Source organism: Schistocerca serialis, chromosome 9 (assembly GCF_023864345.2).
Source record: "Schistocerca serialis cubense isolate TAMUIC-IGC-003099 chromosome 9, iqSchSeri2.2, whole genome shotgun sequence".
Taxonomy (NCBI): Eukaryota; Metazoa; Arthropoda; class Insecta; order Orthoptera; family Acrididae; genus Schistocerca; species Schistocerca serialis.
Window position 1 is genome coordinate 440863276 of NC_064646.1, and position 18209 is coordinate 440881484.

The following is an 18209-nucleotide window of genomic DNA, read 5'->3' on the forward strand; positions in this document are numbered from 1 at the left end:
TTACACTGACAGTTCGATGGTTGCTGGTCGTGTCAGTTATGCTCTCACTCTAGGGGACCATTACGAACAAGATTCATTGCCGACTGGCTGCAGCGTTTTCACTGCTGAGCTGGTCGCCATCTTTCGTGCTCCTGCTCAGGTGAGTCCTTCGTTATCTGTAGCGACTCCCTAAGTGGTTTACGAGCTATCGACCAGTGTTTCCCTCGCTCTCGTCTGGTGATGGCTGTCCAGGAGTCCCTCCATACTCTTGCTCGTTGCGGCCGCTCTGTGGTCTTTATGTGGACCCAGGCCATGTTGGGATACCTGGCAATGAAAATGTTGTATTTTTACTAAAGTTCAGTCTTGATCACACCATTTATGTTTCAATGACATAGGTAACCGGTTTCAGTTATTTTTAGATAACCATCATCAGACCCATGGCTCCCTTAGGATGGTAGGCAGAGCTCTCCTCAGCTGCTGAGTTGACTTTGTAGCAGCTGAGGAGAGCTCTGCCTACCATCCTAAGGGAGCCATGGGTCTGATGATGGTTATGTAAAAATAACCGAAACCGGTTACCTATGTCATTGAAACATAAATGGTGTGATCAAGACTGAACTTAAGTCAAAATATAATAATCTATTGATCACTGTATTCCAAAAATGTTTACCAAAATTGTTAATGAAAATGTTGACCACCTGGCAAAAGAGGCCACCAGTAAACCATCTCTGGACGTTGGCCTGCTGGAGACTGATTTGCGAGCCTTCTTACGCCGCAAAGTTTTTGCGCTGTGGGACGCTGAATGGCGCAATCTGACCGCACCCACTAAACTCCATGCTATAAAGGAGACGACGGCTGTGTGGCGTTCATCCATGTGAGCCATTCACAGGGACTCAGCTGTCCTTTGTCGGCTCCACATTGGCCACACCCGGCTGACGCACAGATATTTACTGAGGCGTGAGGATCTGTCTCTGTCACTGCAGGGCAGCTTTGACGGTGGCCCACAATTTGTTGGCCTGTCCACTTTTAGCTGTCCTCAGGCAGACATTTGCACTGCCTGATACGCTCCCTGCCTTTTTAACTGATGACACTGCCATGGCAGGTTTAGTTTTTCGTTTTATTCGGGCAGGGGGCTTGTATCAGTTAATCTGTTTGTATTTTTTTGTGTGGAGTCTGGCCTTTGACCTACGATTTTATACTGAGTTTTTAGTGTGGTTCTTGGTGGTTGGCTTTTCCTTTTTTGTCTCTATGGTCGGCCAACCACTGTCACCGTCTGTGTGATTTTAATTCCTTTTGTCTGGTCTTTGTCTTAAGTCTTTCTTGTCCTGTGTCGTCTGTCGTCTTTTCCATTGTTCGTTTTTATTCTGTGTGGGTGTTTTTAAGTTTTGGAAAAAGGAACCGATGACCGTAGCAGTCTGGTCCCTTTAATCCAACCAACCAACCAACCAACCAAGCTATCGGACCGTGACTTTGCGATCTATTACCATGCCAAGTCAGTGCCAAAAAGTGAAATTTCTTGAATGTGCAAAACTCTTCTTTTTATAAAAACGGTGGCTTGGCTCTTCTGAAGATTGAATCCAATACACCATTTGCGGGACCAGTCTTCTAGGTCATGGCAGGCGTCTTGAAGGCGTCGGTGTACCGCTTCTGTCCATCTATTTCTCGTGTACAGGACAGTGTCATCAGCATATATTGCTCTCTCGACTCTGGGAGTCTGCGGCAGGTCCGATGAGTACAGGGAATACAACGTCGGTCCAAGAACAGATTCTTGGGGAACTCCGGCACGTATGGGGGCGGATGGTTGATTGGGAATCGTCGAATGTGACAGCAAAGCTTCTGTCTTCTAGGTAGGACGAGAACAACTTGATGAATGGCAGAGGTACTCCGAAGTTGTGTAGCTTCCATAGGAGTCCCTTGTGCCATACGCTATCAAACGCTTTTGAGACATCCAGGAAGACTGCAGCGTAGAATTCCTGGTTGTTAAATGCCTGTGTGATGTACTCCACAACATGAAGTAATTGATGTGTTGTGGGGTGTCCGCTTCTGAATCCGAATTGCTTGGGCGGTAGCAGCTGACGGTCGTTCACTATGAGCATCAGTCGTTTGAGAAGTAAACGCTTGAAGAGCTTACTGATCTGCGGCAACAAACTGATGGGCCGGTAGTTGGACGGTTTCTTCCTGTTTTTCCCTAGTTTGGGCAGGGCGACTATTGTTGCATGTTTCCACTGACGTGGGTATAGTTTGCGGCGGAGAATTTTGTTGAAGATGGCTGCTATTCTTGAAAATGCTTCTTGCGGTAGCTGTTTGAGTGCCCTAATTGGCATACCGTCGTGTCCAGGGGCTTTGTTTTTGTTGTTGTTCATGCCTCGTACGTAAAGTTCAACTTCTTGTGCTGTGACTGGTGGTATGGCGTCCTCTTCCAGGTCGTCTTTGAGACGTCCGTTTCGATGTTGGCGATGTGCTGCTGGTCCACATCGTCGTTCATCGGTCGGAAATTTGCTTCAAAAACATCCGCTAAGGCGTTGGCTTTATCTCCTGGTGTATAGACTACGCCAGTTGGAGTTTCCAATGGAGAAATCCTCGTCAGACGTTTAGTAAAGAAGCGTACAGCGTCCCAAGAATTAGCATCTGCTTAAAGGCCTCCAGCTTGGAGGCCCATTGCTGGTTCTTGTGATGGGCTAACGTCGCTTTGATGTCTCAGCGCATTCACGCGTCGTTTGACGTCCGGATTCCTCGTCAGCCGCCATTCTTTGCAGAGGCGATTCCTTTCGCGGATCAAGTCGAGTATGTGCTGTGGCAGTCCGGGAGCTGGTGGTGGTGGTGGTGGTGGTGGTCCTCTTCTTGGCGGTGGCGTCGAGTAAGTGATGGCGTCGGTGATGGCGTCCACGAAGGTGTCTACGTCAGCGTCGATGTCAGTGGTCTCATCGATCGGTGTGTTGTCTAGATGAGACCGGATATGGGCGCGGTAATCATCCCAGCGAGTCTTCTTGGTGTTGAGTAATTGCTGCCTCTGAGTTGGTTCAACATGCAAGTTAAAAATAACTGGCAGGTGATCCGAGTTGAGAAGATGGTAAAAATCTGCTGACATGGGCTGATTAAGTCCTTTTGTGATGGAAATGTCAAGAACATCCGGAGTTCCTTTTCCTCTGGCTGGGTAATGTGTAGGTTCTTCAGGTCCGCATACGTATGCATTGGTTTCTTCCAGCACTTGCAGTAGTCTTCTGCCGCTGTAGGTGGTGACGATACTGTTCCACGCCGCGTGTTTGGCGTTTAAATCGCCCGCGATAAACAGCTTGCCAGGTTGTTGTTGGAGCAATTTAGCGTCGTCCTTAACCGGAAGTCCTTTAGGTTGTCGATATGCAGCAACAAAGGTGATAATGCTTGCTGAGGTTTCCACTGCAACAGCTGTCGTTTCGATTGTCCGAATTGTTGGCGATGGCATTTCATAATGAGCGATGGATGCTATAATGTAGATGGCTGTGCCTCCCTTGGCTGTCAATCTGTCATTCCTGTAGCACTTGTAATTTGCGATGTTTGCTCAGAGACCGGGCTTCAGATGCGTTTCTGTCACCAAACAGATGTCAACGTTGTGTTCTATTAAAAACTGATGAAATTCCAGCAGGTCTGGGTGGATGTTGTTGGCATTGTACGTGGCAGTGCATAAATCTTCAAAGTGTCGAACTCTAGGCATGATGATGAGCAGCTGGTGATGCATGGCTGACTTGCATGCGGCTTCCAAGTGCCGCCTCAACTGCAGTGGCGACTGTGGTGGGGATGGCTTGCAGTGTTCGGTTCATTTCTGCCATGGCTGTATTCATCTGGGCCATTGTGTCGGAAATGGACTGGAGGAGTGCTACGACATCTTGCATTCCCAGTTGGGGGTGGTGTGAAGATTGAAGTCCCTCTTGTGGCGGGGGCATCTGGTTGGATGGACGTTGATCCACTGTTGTGGGCGCTGCAGCTGCATCTGGTGGGGGTAAACCCCATGCGTTGCGCTGTGGAGCTGCTGAAGTGGCCGTCTGTTGGCGTATTCGTGCAGTTCTTCTCTCCATCAGGCTCGGCCATTCCGCTGTGGTGGTGGTGGTGGTGGTGGTGGTGGTGGTGGTGGTGGTGGTGGTGGTGGTGGTGGTGAGTTATCTTCTAAACTTCGTGGTGCTGCGGTGTGTCGGTCAGCACAACGACAAAGGCTCGTGTACTGCTGCGTTCCCGGCATCCTGTGGTGATCAACAACCATGGCGGTAAAGCCCATATCTTCTAAGACTTCCTTGATGTCATCATGTGGAACGGAGAAGGGAATTCCACGAAAGACAGTCTTCAACGTTGTAGGTCGCACGGTCGGAAATGTGTACATCGGAATAGCCTTTTCACCGACCATTTGTACTACTGTGCAGTAATCTTCATCGGAAGTGTCTGTCAACTTCAACTAATCGCCCCCCACTTGCTTGACAGTGAAGGGCTGCTTACAGTGGTTCTTTAACCACACACAAAGTTCCATGTATGAGTCCTTATACTGCAGCACAATTGGTGGAATTTTGTGCCGCGGTATGGGCGTCTGTGATTGCTGCTGTTGTTGTGGTTGTTGCTGGTGTGGCTGCTGCTGCGCCGCGTCTGCGGTGTGTGCCGCCCCATCGTCTTCAATAGCGTCAAATCTGTTGGCCGTCGGTACTGTCAGCGTCTACTGTTGCCACTGGCCGAGCGCTAGTTTCTTCTTCGGCGGATTTTCAAAGTCGTCTTCATTTCCGGTCGTTCGGCGTCCTCTTGTCTGCGAGTCTGTCCTCGTCTTACGGTGTTGTGCCGCGGTAGAGGTGTCCTGCTGTTCAGGCATGTCCACATCTTTTTCCGATGCCGATTCATAATAGTCCATTTCGATGTCCAGAGTCCGGGCAGATGCCGTCAATAAGTCATTTCCCTGTTTCCTTTGCCGTGTCGTCATTTTGGGGGGCCGGAAGGGGCCGCCGACGAAGCGAGCTCCGCCAGACAGCGATCCGCCACACCCTTCGCTGAGGAAGACTCTGTACTCATCGCAGCGCACACGTAGCACGCCCACTCTCCACGGAAGACTAACTCTAACTGGGTAGCAAGCGCCGGTCCGCGTCATCAGTGTTTCATCTACTTAGGATAGGTAGTGTTTACCAATAAGGCATTTACTACTAAAGTCGAATTTTGATAAGGAAAGATTTATTTATTTGACATCATGTAGGCGGTGGAGAAAAAATAGATCAGAATAGGCGAGCGATTCTCAGTAAATTAGCGGCTAAGTAGCGCGCTGGGCCGCTTGTAGCGGTCTGTCTTGAGACGGAACACCAAGACTCTGGATGAGAGGGTTGTCCGATTCCGCAGAGGAATGATACAGATTTCGCGCTTGGCGTTGAAAGCAAGCCATGAGGTAGTCCTCTTGCACTGCCTCGTGGAGATATTTGGATGGGAATGTGTCAGGAACATGAAAGATGCGGCGGAGTACCGTATTCTGGAGCTGCTGAAGGCGACGAATGTGTGTTGGCTGCATATCCCCAGACGGCGCTTGCATAGTCCATCACTGGGCGGATAAATAGACGGTAGATCAGAAGCCCGTTCCTCACGAAGAGTGCAGAGTGTTCGTTAAGGAGGGGGTATAAGGCCCCCAGTCGTTGATGCACTTTAAGGCGGACAGCCGCAGCTAGCTGGTGCCACGTCACTTGACAGTCCATGATGACTCCCAGGTAGGTGGCGGTGTCGGTCCACATGATGTCCACACCAAACAAGCGGATCGGCGGGACTTGCGACGATCTTCTCCTAGTGAAGATGACGGCCTGGCTCTTGAGGGCATCAAAGGAGACTCGCTATCTTGTCGCCCATGTCTCGAGGTCGGAGCAGGCATCTTGCAACCAATGGTGCAGAGCGGCGGGCCATCTGCTACGGGTGTTGAGAAGGGTGTCAGCGGCATAGAGGGCCCTCCCAATGTTTTGAGATCGAGGGAGGTCAGACATGTAGATGGAATAGTGTGTGGGGCTCAGGACAGAGCCCTGCAGAACTCCCGCCGTAATCAGTTTGTGTGAGGTCGTCCTCGCAAGTAGGTGGCGAGCTTGTATAACAGCCCGCAATGCCACAGACTATCGAACACCTTCTAGACATCTAAGATCATGTCACCACAGTATTCCCTGTTGTTGAAGGGTTGCGTGACTTCTTCCACCACTCGAATCAGCTGTAGGCAGGTGGAATGCCCCTTCCGAAAGCCAAGCTGTTCATGCAGGAGAATTCGTCTGTGGTCCAGGTAGTACTGTAGGTGGTGCAGCAGTAGCCTCTCGAAGACTTTGCTAAGATGAGGCAGCAGACTGATGGGCCAGTAGTTCCGAGGATCCTGGTGGGGTTTGCCTGGTTTAGGAACAGCAACAGTAACGGCATGTCGCCAGGCTGTCGGGTAAGTGCAGGTCCTGATGATAGTGTTGAAGATAGTGGCAAGTATCATGAGAGCGATGGGCGGCAATTTCTTCAGGACCCTCACAGGAATGTCATCAGCTCCCTGCACTTTGGTGGAAGATAAGGCCGCGATGGTGGGCTTGACTTCAGCTGGAGTAATGGGCAGGAGAAAATCGTCCTCTTCGCCAAATTCTTCTGCCAGGTATGTGGCCATGTCCCCCTCCATGAGTTGGACATGCTGCAGGTCGATGGGGTCAGCGATGCATCGGAAGTTCGCTTCAAATACGTTGGCCAATGCATTAGCCTTGTCCAAAGGCGCATAAGCGACGCCATTGGGAATATCCAGAGGAGGAATGGTGGCCTTCCGTTTAGTGAAAAACTGCACGGCATCCCAGGAGTGAGCATCCGGCGTGAAGGAAGAAAACTGCGACGCCCATTGACGATTTTTGTGATCAATGATGGCTAACTTGATGGTGCGTCGGAGGTAGTTGATATGCCACTTCAGTTGGGGATTCCTCGTAAGCTGCCAGTCCTTGGAGAGCCGATTCCTCTCACGGATAAGGTCAAGGATATCCAGCAGGAGACCACGCCGTGGTGGTGGCGATCTTCGAGGCGTGGCATGGAGGAATCCAAGGCAGTACCCACAGTGGTGGTGAATTCGTCAATCGCCCAGTCGACGTCGTCAGCGTTATCCCCAGGGTGGAGAGTGATGGAACGAGAGAGGTGAGCATGGAAATGGTCCCAGTCCGTCCTCTTCAAATCCCGACGGTGGGGCTGTGATGAAGGGGCGACAGCGAACCTGAATAGGACAGGAATGTGATCAGAGTTCAAAGCATGGATCGATTCTGCAGTGAGGAACTGCCATAGCCCTTTAGTGATGGCAAAGTCCAGGACGTCCGGGGCACCTCTGGAGGGAAAGCAGGTGGGAGTATCTGGTCTGCAGGCATAGGCATCCACTTGGTCCAGCAATGAAGAGTTTGCCACGAATTTGGAGCAGCACACGAGCTTTGTCCATGTTAAGAAGTCCACGTGGCGGAAGATAAGCCGTAATGAACGTCACGAGGCCATCGGGGAGGTCTCGACCGCGACCGCCGTTGCTTCGAAGGTCTGGAGCGGTGGCGTTGGTGCAGCGTATTGTCGAATGCCGTTTTTGACATAGATCGTGGTGTCGCACCCGGCCGTCATCCAGTCAATACAGTAGGACCTATAATTAGCTATATTCGCCCTGAGGTCTGGCTTGAGATAATGTCTCTGTAACTAGACAGAGATCCACATCGTGGTTGAGGAGGAACTGCCGCAGGTCCAAGAGCTCGTGGAGTCCATTAGTATTGTAGGTGACAACGCAGAGGTCTTCTAGTCGTCTAATCCCGGCCATGCTGGACAGATGGAGCCTTGCGGTTGGCACTTAGTGCTCCTCGAACGGTCGCCTCGACCGTGGCTGCAGTGGTAGCATGGAGTGCCTGAACGGCTTTGTTCATCTCGGTAAGAGCAGCCATCGTCGTCTGATGAGTCTTCACGTGTGTCAGCATCGTGGGGTTGACTTCTGGAGGGGAGCTGCTGGCCAGCGTCCTGGTGGTGTCGTGGTGGCAGTGTCGGAAAAGAGGACTGCGACAGGTCCAACCTGGGAGCAGGAGCGGGGGCCTGAACCCCACCCTGAGCAACATCGGCAGCTGTTTGGTGTTGCAGGACGTAGGCACGTCGCCGCTCAATCAGGGTAGGCAGCTGAGGGCGATAGTCTGCTGCAGCCCGCGTAGATGCTGTGGCGTTCTTGGCTGTGCCTCTGGGTGAGCGCTGTTTGGTGTTCAACGGCGGTAGTCCTCGTTGGCAGCGACTGGCCTCCTTGTGTTTCGGACAAGCGCGGTAGTTCGCTGGGTGGTTTCCTCCACATAGGCCACATTCAGCAGGCTCTTGCCATGGGTGCGTGCAGTTCTTGCTCTCATTACCTCCGCCACATCGAACACACAGAGCTGGCATGGTACACTGTCGAGCGACGTGGTTGAAGCCGTGTCAGCGATAACACTGCAGGACTCCTCGTGATTTCCGGAGTTTTTCAACCGTCACTGTCAGGGCACAGAGCCTGGTGAGAGGGAAGATTTCATGGTGATGGTCCGTGTCAGGCAGCACGACGACCCGCAGACACGATTTCCAGTTTGTGCCAGGTATCTTATGGTAATCCACGACAGTGGCCACGAAGCCAAGCTCTTCCAGTGACTCCTTGACGTAGTCATTCTGAAGGGAGTTCAGGATGCCTCGGATTACAACCATCAGAGTCGGTGGTCACACCATTGGGAAGGTATAACAAGAGATGCCCTTGGATCCAACCATATTCATGACCGTCATGTAATCTTCAGTGCTGGACAATATCAGCTCAAGCGTGTCCCTGCCGGCCTGCTTAACGGTGAAAGGCTGCTTGCAGTGTTGCTTAAGCCACTCATACAGAGTCCGGTAATCGGGGTATTGAAGGACTATAGGTGGTATCCGCTGTTGTTGTGTTGGTTGAGGGCGTTGCTGCTGCGGCAGTGGCTACTGCGGCGCAGCTGGAGCCGTCCCCTCGTCGCCTTCGTCCATTGCTTCAAATCGATTGTGCAAAGCAATGGCTTCTTCGGAAGGTTGCTGTCGATTCTGCGCCATTTTCTTCTTGGGAGGTTTGACGAAGCCTTCCTCGTTAATCCGCGATAGAGAAGGACGTTGGCGTCTTTATCCGCCCTGGCGTCTGCCGCTCCTCCGCAGGTTAGAGATAAACTGCTGCTCTGCATCGTCTTCGACCGACGCGTCCGTGGAATAATCCGCTGCGAAGTCCAGTTCTCGTGCTGTAGTCATCAAAAGCTCGTTACCCATCCGCCGTTGCTGCGTCGTCATCGGTGGAGTGACTGACGGGGCCGGCGGTGGGGCAAGCCCCAACGCACAGCGGTCAGTCCCCTCCGGAGCGCCGCTAGGTGGGTCTGTACACATCAACATCCGATAGCACAATGGTGGTAGCAAGCGCTCCGTCCACTTTCTTAAGGCCATCTTAAAGCTATTTTATGCAGGGTTTACTGGAAAGCATTGCCTGCTTCTTCTGGAGTTTGTGTTGAAATTTGTTCTTCTTTATTTATCTGCGTCTTATGTGTGTGTGTGGGACGGGGGTGTGGCTTTATGGCTTTTGCGTTGCAGATTTTTGATTTTAACTTCTGGAGCGGTTTACTTCAGAGCCTTATAAGGCTGGGAGAGATTATTTCCAGTCTTATTGCTGTGTCATCGGTCAAGTAGTGCGATGGGTCTTCTGTACTTGTCTCTTGCGGGTTGTGGTTCTGTCAGTGCTCGGATGAGTGAATTGTGTGCTTCGTGGGTCCGGTCATAAAATCTTCTGGCTAGTTCTTTATGTCGCTGGAGTACCTCCTGTTCTTCTGCCGCGTCTTGTAAGAATCGGTGCGGAAATTGCGAGTGAACATGAAAGACACGTCGGAGTATTTTGTTCTGTAGTGATTGGAGTCGTTGGATGTGTGTTCTGGCAGCACATCCCCACACTTCGCATGCATAGTCCATTATAGGCCTTATGTACATTCGCAAAATCAGCAGGCCGTTTTCCATGGACAAATCTGAAGCCTCGTTGATGAGCGGGTAGAGTGCTCCTATTCGCTGATTGATCTTGGCACAAACACCTTGTATTTGTAGCTTGCAAGTGAGTCTTTTATCAAGGATTACGCAGAGATATTTTGCGGATGTGTCCCATGGCAGCTGGGTGTTGTACAGGCAGAGGTGGCGGACAGGCATGGTTTTCTTTCTCGTGAAGATTACTGCTTGTGTCTTGGTTGGATTGAAGGTTATTCTCCACTTCGCAGCCCATTGTTAAAGTGCGTTGAGCGCGCTCTGCAGACGTGGTACAAGAACTTCTCGCCATCGACTTCTTGTGAAAATCATAGTATTATCAGCGTATATTGCTTTCTCAACTCTTGGCTGCGATGGTATGTCTGTTGTAAAGAGCGAGTACAGGATGGGTCCAAAGACCGATCCTTGTGGTACCCCGGCGTTGATTCGTCGTGCTGTCGACAGTGCATCGTCGATCTGGACAGCGAAAGTACGATCTTGCAGGTATGAGGCTAGTAGACGAATGTATGGCTTCGGGAAGTGCATGTGATGGAGTTTCCAGATTAACCCTTCATGCCAGACGGTGTCGAATGCTTTGGTGACCTCTAATAGAACTGCGCCGCAAATTTCTTTTCTGTCGAATGCTTCTGTTATGTAGTGGACGACTTTGAATATTTGCTGATTTGTACTATGGCCGCTGATGCCGAACTGTTCCGGTGGTAAAGCTTCGTTCCTGGTGATGATATTTTGTAATCTTGCGAGAAGTAGGCGTTCAAAGAGTTTGCTGACGTGTGGTAATAAGCTGATGGGTCTGTAGTTCTGTGGATGATGTCGATCTTTGCCGGGTTTTGGTACTGCAACGACTATGGAATGTTTCCACTGAGATGGATATGTAGCTGTAGTCAGGATGCAGTTGAAGATGGCTGCAAGACGTACTATCGCTGTCCATGGGAGTTGCTTCAATACACGACCTTGTATATCGTCAACGCCGGGAGCTTTATTTGGTGGTAACATCCTGATTTCTGCCTGGACTTCTCTCGCACTGATAGGCGGTATGTGATGTTCCTCTTCATCCTCCTCGTCAGGCGCTTGTAGTAGTTCGTCTGCCTCTTGTTAGATTCTTTCAACACGTTGGGGGTCGACTCTGTCATTCTGCGGCTGGAAATTTGTTTCAAATGTGTCGGCGAGCATATTCGCTTTGTCCTCAGGTCGGTATGCAGTTCTGCCTTGCGTCTGAAGTGACGGTATCGTCGTCCTGCGGTTGGTAAAGAAATTTATCATATGCCAGTGCAGGGGATCTGGGGTAAAGGCACGAAGTTTTGCTGCCCATTGCTGATTTCTATGAGCGATGAGAGCGGCTTTGATGTCTCGTCGTAACTGATTTGTCTCTTGATGTGCGGATCGCGTCTAAGTCGCCATTATCGACGTAGTCTGTGCGTCGTCGAATGGAGTCAAGTATGTCTTGCGGCAGTCCTGGCGTCTGTAAGTGCGGCGGCTTTGGTGGTGGTGTGGAGAGGTTCAGAGCTTCTGTAACGGAGTCGGTAAATGCAGTGATTGATTCTTCTGTAATGTCGTCTTCGTCCTGTAATACGTCGATGGAGAAGGTTACATGCTCGCGAAATGAATTCCAGTTTGTGCGGCGGAGATTTAGGCGGCCTGGGTGATGTTCTGGCGTGACATGAAGGTGAAAGATGACGGGCAGATGATTCGAGTTTAATGCGTGTACAACTTCAGCAGTCATGAAATAGGGGATGCCTTTTGTAATGGAGATGTCTATTATCTCTGGTGGTCCGCGGGATGGATAACATGTCGGCTCTTCAGGGCCACAAACGTATGCATTTGCCTCTTCAGGTGCTTGCAGAAGGAGGCGGCCGCTCATATTAGTGACAAGAGAATTCCAGGCTGCATGTTTTGAATTTAAATCTCCAGCTATAAAAAGTCGTCCAGGCGTCCGTAACAACGCTCTTGCGTCATCAAGGTCAAGGAGCTGACGTGGGCGTCGGTATACAGCAATAAACGTGATTGGTCCATTCTGTGTCTCTGCAACAACGGTGGTCGCTTCTATGTGGTGCGTGATTGGTGGAGGAGCTTCATGATGCGGAATGGATCGGCGAATGAAAATAGCGGTGGCGCCGCCGTGGGTCGGTCTGTCCGTTCTGTAACATCTGTAATTTGGAATATTGGAGCGTATTCCAGGCTTCAGAAATGTCTCATTAACAAAACAAATGTCGATGTTATAGTCAATAATAAACTGCTGCAGCTCAGGCACGTGTGTGTGTGTGTGTGTGTGTGTGTGTGTGTGTGTGTGTGTGTGTGTGTGTGTGTGTGTGTGTGCGCGGTTCGAGGTTTTCGGGCGCTAAACAGCGTGGTCATCAGCGCCCAAACGCATAGAAACAGGAAAACATGCAGTGAAGGGACGAAGACGGACAGCGAACAAGGAGAACGGCTAAAAGACACAGACCTGACGCAGTTACAAATCCTCACATACAGAGGCAAAACAAGAGGAGAAGAAACGCACTAAAATACCAGTCACCCAGCAGCACATTAAAATCCTCTCCCTAAAATCCGAGGCAACAAATTGGACAGGACACAAAACCGTAAGACCTTAACCACAGTCGTTGCGTCGTCTTGCAAAATAGAGGGCAAATCCGGTGGCAAGGAAACCACCGCCCTCTGGTCAGAGAATAAAGGACAGTCAAGTAAAATGTGGCGGACAGTTATCTGGACGCCACAAGCACTGCAGATTGGCGAGTCCTCCCGCCGGAGTAAAAAACCGTGCGTTAAGGGACTGTGCCCGATGCGGAGGCGAGTGAGGAGAACCTCATCCCGCGTGCATGACTGGTAGGACGTACGCCATGGCCGCGTGGTGGCCTTGACCAGACGCAGCTTATTTTCACCGACTGCCAGCCACTCCTCTTCCCATTGACGCATAACACGAAAACGCAAAAGGGAGGTAACAGCATGGAGGGGGACGGCACATTCAACAACGTGAGGGAGGGAACATACATCTTTGGCAGCCACATCCGCCAGTTCGTTTCCCCTAATACCCACGTGCCCCAGCACCCAGCAGAAAGAAACCTCCTTCCCCTGTCGTTGCAGGTGGAGTAGGGCATCATGGATGTTCTGGACGACCGTATCCGCTGGGTACAAGTGTTGCATGGTCTGAAGGGCACTCAGGGAGTCAGAACAGATGAGAAACTTAAGACTGGGAACACATCTCATCTGCTCCAATGCCCGCAAGATCGCAAACAATTCGGCATCAAAGATGGTAAACGCTGCAGGAAGCCGTAACTTGACGACTCGATCAGGGAAAACAACAGCACAACCAACAGAGTCCCCCTGTTTAGAGCCATCCGTAAATACTGGTACATGGTCGGCATGCTGGTTTAAAATATCGTAAAATAAGGAGGTAAAAACAAACGCAGGAGTGCAGCTCCTCAGATACTCTGACAAGTCTAAAAGGACGCTGGGCCTCTGGAGCAACCAGGGAGGCAGGCGGGTAAAAGCCTGGAGTTGGGGTGCCACACGCTCCACACCAAGGGACTCAAGCAAATGCTTGGCACGAATCCCAAATGGTCTCGTTGCCCTTGGACGACTGGAAAAGAGACGTTCCATAGGCGGTCGGGCAGCAGTAGGATACGCAGGGGAGGTAGGACAGGCAAGGAATTGACACACCCATCGCACCATGAGGAGTTTCCGCCGTATGTCGAGCGGCGGTTCCCCTGCCTCAGCACAAAGGCTGGGGATGGGACTGGTACGGAAGGCACCAGTAGCCAGCCTGATACCCTCATGGTGTACTGCGTCAAGAATCTTCAGATACGAAGGCCTCGCTGACCCATACACAGTGCATCCATAGTCAAGACGCGACCGGACGAAAGCCCTATAAAGCTGCAGCAGACGCGCCAGATCTGCTCCCCAGGACCGATGACTCAGACACTTCAAAATATTCAGCGCCTTCAGGACCCGCACCTTGAGGTCTTTAAGGTGCGGCAACCACGACAACTTGGAATCAAAAGTGAGGCCCAGGAACCTCAGTGTCTCTAAAAGGAAGAATGGTGTCCCTCAGACGCAACTCAGGGGAGGTAAAAGCACGTCGAGAACGATTAAAATGAACACACACACATTTGTCTGCAGAAAAGGTAAAACCCGTCTTCGCAGTCCATGCCTCTAATCGCTTTATTTGTAAGCTGCAGCTGCCGACTAGCAGTGACAGACTGGAGGAAGAACAGAAAACAGCAAAATCGTCCACAAACAAGGAGCACTGGGCAGGACTCCGGATAGTGTACGTGATACTGTTAATGGCGACGGCAAAGAGGGTGACACTTAAAAATGCTTCCCTGAGGAACACCATTCTCCTGCACGTACAAATCAGATAGCACATTACCAACCCGATATCGAAAGAGGCGGTGGGAAAGAAAGGACCGAATGAAGATGGGGAGATGGCCACGGAAGCCCCACTGATGGACTTGATTGAGGATAAGGCGGCGCCAAGTAGTGTCATACGCCTTATTAATGTCAAAGAATACACATAGACAATGCTGGTTACGTAGGAAGGCCTGCTGGATGGCCGCCTCAAGCAGTGTCAAGTTGTTTATAGTTGACCGACATCTCCGAAAGCCACACTGAGAGTGGCTAAGGAGCTGCCTGGTCTCGAGCAGCCAAACCAGGCGACGGTTGACCATGCGTTACAATGTCTTCCCGACACAGCTCGTCAAAGCAATACTCCGATAACTACTGGGATGCATTCGGTCTATTCCCGGTTTGAGGAGGGGAACCAAAATCGCCTCCCTCCATGAGTCAGGGAACGTGCCGGATGACCATATCATATTAAAACAATTCAGGAGTACTTCCTTGGATGGCAGCAACAAGTGCTGCAGCATGCTGTACAGGATTTGATCATCACCTGGCGCAGTATCATGAGCCACAGACAGCGCCGAATCCAGTTCCCACATTGTGTAGGGGCAGTTGTAGGGTTCAGAATTTGGAGACCGGAAGTCCAAGTGATCCCTCTCGATGGCAGTGCGGTAGCGGCCAGCCAGCAGAGTGGCGCAGTGGAAGCGTGCTGGGCCCATAACCCAGAGGTCCGTGGATCGAAACCACGCTCTGCTAAAATTATTTCTTTCCCCCCAGGGGATCCACTACTCTTTTGTGGATACGTGTGTAGCGAGCACGGGACCCCGAGCTAATGTGGCCTTCCTTCCTTTCCGGGCTGCATACCTTCCCTTTCCGTATCCTTCCCCATCCCCCATCTTCGCCCCCCCCCCTCACCACTGGCTCTTTCCTTCCCTTTCTCCCCCTCTGGGAGTATGGTTTGTGCCTACGTCCGGAGACGGACGCTTGTAAATGTACCGCACTCTTCGCCTTCCTTGCTTGTATGTCTTCATCTTTCTTCGTCCTTCTCTTTTCCTTACCTCTTCTCTTTACCTCTTCTCTTTACCCTTTTCTCCGCTGCGGCGTTTGAGACCTCTCTTCTTTCCTTTCCCTGTCTCTTTCTTCCTCCCTGTGCGTGTCTGAAGGCCGACCCACGCACTTCCATGCGTAGCCGGTGACGGGGTAACGCGTAATTCCCCACCCTGGGTAGACAGGTAGGACACGTACGTACCCCCTGGTAACGGCCAGGCCCAGGGAGGGGTGATTACCCGAGCTGATACCTTCCGCAAGTGCCGATTGGTCCCTCCGTCCGTTTATCGGGAGGTGTGACCTGAGGTGTGAACAATCACCTAAGGCGGGTGTGCCCTCGGTGAGGGCCCCCACAAGGGAGGAGCGCGCCATCGGAGACGCCGGTAATCATGGGGGATTCTTCCGCAATGGTTTCCTCACCTTCCACTATGTCTGCTCACAAACGTAAGTTCACTGAGTCTCAGCCACAGACGGTTCTTCCATCGTTGCCACAGTTCCTTGTTGTTTCTCGGTCTGACGAAGGTCACGACTTTTCCACGGTCAACCCTTTCATTATTCAGAAAGGTGTCGACGCAATTGCGGGTCCTGTAAAGTCTTGTTCCAGATTACGGAATGGCACCCTGTTGTTAGAAACACACAGTGCCCTCCAGGCTCAAAAATTGCTGCGTACTTCTCTGCTCCACACCTTCCCTGTCCGGGTGGAACCGCACCGTACCTTAAATTCCTCGCGTGGAGTCGTTCATACACGCTCCCTCGATGGATTGTCTGACGAAGAAATTCAGCACTACCTGTCTGACCAGGGCGTCACCGCTGTTCATCGGGTTATGAAAAGGGTTGACTCGAACATCATTCCGACCCGCACTGTCTTCTTGACATTTGACAAAGTTCAACTCCCATCAAAAATCAAAGCAGGCTATGAGATAATTTCCGTTCGCCCTTATGTCCCAAACCCTACGCGTTGCTATCGGTGTCAGCGGTTCAATCACACCAGCCAGTCCTGTTCCAATCCGGCCAAATGTGTTACGTGTGGCAGGGATGCCCATGAGGGTGCTTGTCCACCTCCATCCCCTCGCTGCATCAACTGTATGGGTGACCACGCTGCTTCCTCTCGAGATTGCCCTGTTTTTAAGGACGAAAAGCTGATCCAGGAAATAAGAGTGAAGGAAAAGGTGTCGACCTTTGCTGCTCGAAAGTTACTCGCCAGTCGACAGCCCACCGTGCCTCAGAAAGGAAAATACAGCGCTGTCCTTGCTTCTCCTCGGCCAACAAAGGAGGCGGCCACGCAGACTTGCGACCTCACATTTAGTACCACGGTCGTCAGATCGGCCAGCGCAAAGATCGCCCGTTCAACCTCACCTCTTTCGCCTGCCCACTCTATGGCTCACCCTTCGTCGGGTTCTGCTAAATCTCGAGCCCCAAAGTCAGACGCCAAGTCTTCAAAAAAAGAGCATTCTCGTGAAGAGTTTTTACGTACTGCAACTTCACAACCATCGGTTCCTCCTTCATCTAAACATACCTCCAAGAAGGCTACGAAGAAACACAGTTCCTCTCCTTCTCCGCCAAGGCGTGTCCCATCTACAGCACCACCTGGCGGAAATCGCCCTCGGCCATCTTCTGTGTCGCCGAGGCGCACTGTTGGTGGCCGGTCAACTGGCCGATCGTTGGTGGCAGGAGCTGCTCCTGACCAACCTATGGATCAGGATCTTCTGCCTTCGACTGAATGCCATTTCATGTTGTCGGTCGCAAGCTCTGAGCAGTCGTTGAGTTGACAGCACCCTTGGTCACGTTCCTCCATTTTCTGTTCACCCTATGTCCATTATCCACTGGAATATCCACGGTATTCGCGCCAATCGGGAGGAATTGTCGATCCTCTTACGATCCTACTCGCCGGTCATCTTCTGTCTTCAGGAAACAAAGCTGCGTCCCCATGACCGCTTTGTTCTCCCTCATTTTCAGTCTGTCCGATATGACCTCCCCTCTGTTGAAGGCACTCCAGCCCATGGAGGACTCATGATTCTGCTCCATGATACTCTCCATTATCACCCAATCCCCTTAAACACTTCCTTCCAAGCTGTCGCCGTCCGTCTTTCCGTTTCTGGATACACGTTCTCTCTTTGTACGGTATACATTCCATCGTCTACACCAATGGCACGAGCTGATCTCCTTCATCTTCTTGATCAGCTTCCACCCCCCTATTTGCTGGTTGGGGACTTCAATGCCCACCACCCGCTTTGGGGATCTCCACATCCTTGTCCACGTGGCTCACTATTGCTAGACGTCTTCCACCAAGCGGATCTAGTCTGCCTCAACACTGGGGTCCCCACATTTTTGTCTGCCTCCACGGCAAATTTATCTCATTTGGACCTTGCGGTCGGTACTGTTCCGCTAGCTTGGCGCTTGGAATGGTTCGCCCTTGATGATACACACTCGAGTGACCACTTTCCATGTGTTCTTCGACTGCAGCCTCAACTGCCATATATGCGCTCGCGACGCTGGAAGTTTGCCCAAGCCGATTGGACACTTTTTTCGTCTCTAGCGACATTCGATGACCGTCGCTTTCCCAGCGTCGACGATGAGGTCACACATTTTACCGACGTTATTCTCACAGCTGCGGAACGTTCAATACCACGCACCTCCGAATTGCCCCGGCGCCCCCCAGTTCCTTGGTGGAACGAGGCATGCCGTGACGCAATACGTGAGCGGCGACGTGCTCTTCGCATTTTCCGTCACCATCCAACTTTGTCCAACTGTATCCGATATAAGCAGCTCCGTGCGCGATGCCGTCGCGTCATCCGCGATAGCAAGAAGGCAAGCTGGAAATTCTTTACTAGCTCATTTAACAACTTCACTCCCTCCTCGGAAGTTTGGAG

The 18209-nt window shown here is 51.5% G+C and overlaps 1 non-coding gene across 1 annotated transcript; it reads left to right on the forward strand.

The window, feature by feature from the left end:
• The first annotated feature begins 14976 nt into the window (after positions 1–14976).
• Positions 14977–15048, forward strand: Trnam-cau (transfer RNA methionine (anticodon CAU)). The gene has a single exon. It is a non-coding gene; the product is annotated as a tRNA-Met (tRNA).
• The last annotated feature ends 3161 nt before the right edge of the window (positions 15049–18209 follow it).